Source organism: Lynx rufus, unplaced genomic scaffold (assembly GCF_022079265.1).
Source record: "Lynx rufus isolate CCGP_SWC_20201006 ecotype Redwood Valley unplaced genomic scaffold, mLynRuf1.p SCAF_1, whole genome shotgun sequence".
NCBI lineage: Eukaryota > Metazoa > Chordata > Mammalia > Carnivora > Felidae > Lynx > Lynx rufus.
Genome location: NW_025814823.1, coordinates 187809607 through 187814952, shown reverse-complemented (window position 1 = coordinate 187814952; position 5346 = coordinate 187809607). Strand labels below are relative to the sequence as shown.

The 5346-nt window shown below is 41.0% G+C and overlaps 1 long non-coding RNA gene across 1 annotated transcript in view; it reads left to right on the top strand.

The window, feature by feature from the left end:
* The window catches only part of LOC124520532 (uncharacterized), a 27701-nt gene extending 24587 nt beyond the window's left edge, over positions 1-3114 (top strand). The window contains exons 2-3 of the long non-coding RNA XR_006964335.1: positions 1394-1543; positions 3040-3114. This is a non-coding gene — a long non-coding RNA (uncharacterized LOC124520532). The remainder of the gene's footprint in view (positions 1-1393; positions 1544-3039) is intronic.
* The last annotated feature ends 2232 nt before the right edge of the window (positions 3115-5346 follow it).

The following is a 5346-nucleotide window of genomic DNA, read 5'->3' as shown; positions in this document are numbered from 1 at the left end:
TTTTTTCCCGTTTCTGTGAAAAATGCCATTGTAATCTTGATGGGATTGTATGGAATCTGCAGATTGCTTTGGTTAGTATGGACATTTTAACAATATTCTTCCAACCCATGAGCACAGACTATCTTTCCATTTATTTGCATATTGAATTTCTTTCATCAATGTCACAGTTTTCAGTGTACAGATCTTTCACCTCCTTGCTTAAATATATTCTGAAGTATTTTATTCCTTTTGGTGCTATTGCAAATGAGATTATTTACTTAATTTCTCTCTGATAATTATTAGTATATAGAAAGGCAGTTGCTTTCTGTGTATTTTGTATCTTGAAACTTTATCAACTTCATTTATTTTAGTAATTTTTTGGTGAAGTCTTTAGTGTTTTCTATTTATAATATCATGTCTTCTGCAAATAGACAAAACTTTCTTTCTTTCTGATTTGGATGCTTTTTATTTCTGAATCATGGGGTACTGCATCAAAACCTTTCAATGACTTTCCCAGTATGGATGGTAATTAGGTCCCCCAGAGTCCTGTACTTTGCTCTAGTAGGTGGGTGGTCAGGAGCACTGCCCAATAGTCAGGGGACAGGAACATTCCTAGATGCCAGCGGTTTGCATTTGGCATGACACTGAAGGTAGAGACAGAGGCACAGACTGACTACACCATCTGCTTTGATGCCCTCTCCAGTGCTGGTTCTTTGCAGGGCAGTAGGTGCAGCTGTACAACCTTGCTTCTACCACCATTGCTCTTTGCATAGTTGCAAAGGGCTACGCACATCCATGCAGGCACTGCTGTTAGACCCCACTGCCTGACTCTGACTATACCTGGGTGTGGTTATTAGGTGATTTGTAATCTCAACAAGTAGGGAATTCTGCAATCTCAGTAAGCAGGGAATTCTGCTCTACCAACCACTCTGGATGTGTTTTGGTATGTTAGCAATTAATAGGACATAGTAGATTGAATTCTCACATGTTTAATCTCTCTGCCATGGGACCCTGCAGTGCACTAGAGTGGAAGGAGTATATATCCCAATTCTATTGATGTTGGGCTTGGCTATGTGGCTTGTTTTGGCCAGTGGGATGTGGGCATAATTAACAGTTTGCCAGGTCTTTCTGAGAAGCGCATGCTACAGATTACCATTGCTCCTTCAGCCTGAGTTCAGAGTGAGACCAAGGGATTAGATGGAAACTGACCTGAAATTGGAGCCAAATGTAGCTGCCCTAACACTGGAAACAACCTGCAGTTCTGTGAGCAAGAAAGTCCATGATTGCTATTACAAGTTGAGTTTTGGAATGTTATGCAGAAGTATTGCAGCAACAGCTGTCTGTACATAGGGCCAACTTGCTGTATACTAGTATATGTTAGCACTAAGAGTAAATGAAAAATTTTTTGTTACAGTTATGTGAACTGCCTGAGGAAGCATCAAGGAGGAGGCAGAGAAGGAAGAGGCCAGAGCAAAGATTTATAGGCAGCAATGTTCAAAGGCTACAAAGGGACCATGAGGAGGCCAGCCTGTTTGGAAGAAAAAGCAAAGCACCAGCATTCAGGGTGAGGCCTCCAGGTTTTTTGATGTGTACTTTCTTCCTTTTCTCCATATGGGGCTCATAAATCCCCTCTTGTGAAAAATCTCATGTCATCAATGGGATGTCCACTGGTTTAGCCCTGAAGAACAATTTGGCAAAATCTATCAAAGCATTAAATGGGATTATTTGCCTTTTATTCTGCTATTTGTCTTTAAGACTATATCCCAAGGCAATAACTGGGCAAATGAGAAAGATGGTACAAGAATATTTTTCCTTAATTTATAGTGTTGAAAAACTGGTTATTCAACACTAGAGGACATTGGATATCCTAGGTGTCCAACAATGAATTATTTAAATTCATACATAGTGAGACCCCTTCCAGCCTTGAAAATGTAAAAGCAAAGATGTTTGTGATAGAGTAAATGAGATTAATGACTATATATTGATATTACCTGTGTATATAGGTACAGTCTTAATTGTGTTTATGGGATTTTGACTATAAGATACTGTACGCACATACACACATCATTGGAGACCACTCCATTCTCTTAGGGAGTGTATTTTTTTGGCTAAAAATAAATGCTTTGGTTGGGGGCGGGGTATGAATCCTGAAAAACAATAAATAAAAACCCTAAGTAACAAAAAATTGTCACCTACTTGCCCTGAGTAGTAAAAGAGTATTTTGGAGGGAGGCAGGATACAATAAGCCTGAACATGAGGTACGGGAAGGGAGGAGAAGCTCCATATTCTTCCTTGGTCCCGCTCTTTGCCTTCTCCTTGACTTGCCCCTTGCCTGCCCTAAGTACAGCCTGGGAGGGACTTTGAGAGGGCAGGGAGATTTAATGAGGGAAATTAGAAGTGGCTTCTGTGGAGTGTGTGATGAAGTAATCTCCCATCACACACGTGTGATGTATATACAAAATATATTAATTTGTATTAAACCCTATTCTTGTTGCTTAGGTAAACTCAAAAGAATCTGCCTCTTTGGGTTCCTCCCTTCAGACAGGAGTTCTTTGGGGCATTTTCTCCTCATAGGACAGGGGCAGGTGATTGGCTTCTGCATTGGTCCTCCACATCAGTTGTCATAAGTATGGGTGCTTTTCAACCATCACTATGGGAGAGTTTGTTCATGATGCTCTGATAAAACTGGAATCTGGGGATTTGGATGTATACCAGATTCAGTTTTTTAATTTTTTTTAGAGAGCAAGCTTGGAGAAGAGACAGCCAAATCTGAATGCATTAACTTTTTATAAACTTTGTTTCATTTATTTCTCACAATAGACTTTATTTAACAGTGGAAAAAATTGAGGTTCAGAGAGGTTAATGACTTGTAGAAAGTCACCCAGTAGATCTAATTTATCCAAAACCAATCTGATACTAAGGAGATTTGTTTGTTTTTTGCCTTTGCTTTTATCTTTTTAATTCCAAGGGGCCATCTGGCTGGGACTATTTAACCTACTTTAGGTAAAACATTGTTTTACCCCATATCTCTCAGCCACTGTCTTTTTTTTTTCTTCTTAGAAAGAAATAAGAAGAAAGAGAGAACTGTACCTTGAGGGAATGAAGGTAACAATTATGGAAAAAAGAACCCTTGGCAGTGTTGTGATGTTTCTTGGACACTGGAATTGGTTAGCAAATATTTAATCGGACTGAGTTTTTACCTAGAGTTTTTGCCTTTAACTCTAAACTGCCTGAAGGATGAGAGCATAGACAGGATGATCCCTATATCTCCTTCAAAGCTGTGTTTGACAAAGAATGGTCTGAGACCACTCATATTAAAATGATCTGGGATGTTTCAGTGGGAGACTTGCATTCTTAACAAGTTGCCTGTATCAATCATGGTCCAGTCAGAGAAAATGCAATGGAAGAGAGATTTAAGGTAAACAATCAGTTACTGTATCAGTTTCCTTTGTGGGATAACAAAACACCCTAAAATAAGTAGTTTAGAAGAACAATTTGTCTGCTATTCCTTACCAGTCTACTGGCCAACTGGATCATTCTTCAGATCTTGACTGGGCTCCCTCCTGTGTCTGTGGTAGGTGTCAGGACAGCTAGGTAGCTTGGATTCTGGGATTTGGCTGCTTATTGGCCTGGGTACTTGGGTCCTCCTCCACGAGGGAGGCGGTTGCTCCTCCAGCCAGTTAGCCTAGGCTCATTCACCTGGCAGCTCAGTGGGATTCCAAAAGGAAGCATGCAAAGGCTTCAGGTCTAGAATCAGAACTGGCACAAATTGCTTGCTTGCACTGCAATTGGTTGACGAAAGGAATAAGGCCAGCCCAGACTTGAGATGGAGAAATTGACTCCATTTTTTGATGGGGGCTTTATGATCATATTGCAAAGGGGAATAGATTGTCAGGAATTAATTGGGACCATTTTGCTAACACCTTACCATTGTTATCATGGTGTGCAGGAAGGCTGCAGGAGCAAAAGGAAGAAGAGGTGTGATAAGGGTTAAAAAGGATTAGGGGAGTTCCTTTGATGAGGAAACTGCTAGCCTGGAGCCCACACAGGCAGTGCTGGGACCTTGGTGGGGAGGTACCCTGCTGCTGCTGGTGCTGCTGCTATTGTTACTGCTGGAATTGCTAAAGAGACACCACCTCTGCTGGAGCTGGCACCAGGATTTCTTCTCCTTTCTGGCTGCCAGTGGTTCACACTGACTGAATCTAATGAGAAACCCTTGGCAAGACAACCTGGGACCTTCAGCATGCAGGCTTCTAGGCCTGGCAGTATAGAATAGGGGATAGAAGGGAGAGTGTGGGGATTCAAGCAGGTAGGCAAACAACTGTCACTGTGGAATTCTTACTACATTAAAGTTTTGAAACCCATTGTTCTAATATGCTATGATTCCAGAAGAGGGGTGAAATACAAACCCCATTCCAAAGATGAAAGTTGGCTGAGTCGACTGTGGATTGGTAAAGAATTCCCAGGGAATTATTCTTGTTGACCTGTAACTTGGCTGGACACAGGGGTATGGACAACATGACTAGTTAGAATGGGCAAGAGAGTCAGATTTCAGTCTCCTTCATTTTGTCAAAGGAGATGACCTGTATGGAGAACCCATAGACCTAAAAATCTGATGTTTACCATCTGATCTGCTGCTTGCCTGATGGTCTTAGCCATCAGTGCTGAGAGTGTTGCCTGCAGGTGTACGTGAGTAGGGTATAGAGAGGCAGGCAATCAGAACAAAAAAAAAATGCAAGGATATTAATCAAATGGAGATGATTAGGCAAAAAAATCAGTCTTTTAAAGGTCAATAAAAAGACAACTCCAGATTCATTAATGAGAAGAAGGAATTTACAGACCTATTGATAGAGAAATCCAGTAGCTTCCACTTGAGAGTCAGATAATGATTAACTCCTGCAGCTGCAGGAGAACCTAAGCAATGGGTCAGGGGGTGGGAAGGCAGAAGGCAGGGTGACAAATAGTGCAAGGATGACTCTGCTACCGGGGAGTTTATAAAAATTCTACACTGAACACCTCAGAAGTCTAATCATGGATCCTGAAGATATTTAAATACATAATGGACTGATCTGGCACAAATATGTTTTAAATATGTATTACTTTCTTGTAAGAACTATTTAACAGTGATATTCATACTGGGGCTTAATCAATGAATATTTGAAATTGGCCTGAAAATGTGAAAAAACACAGCTATATAAATTTAGCTCCTCAAGACCCTTCAGAATCCTCACTCCTTCTCCCCTGTGTGTAAATGATGAAGTGGGCCCAAAAAGCTGGAGTGGCTGGTCTGAGGTCACACAGCTGATTGAGACAAAATCAGGACTAGAAGACCACCTCCGTGATTCCCATTGGTGGGTTTCTATTCAT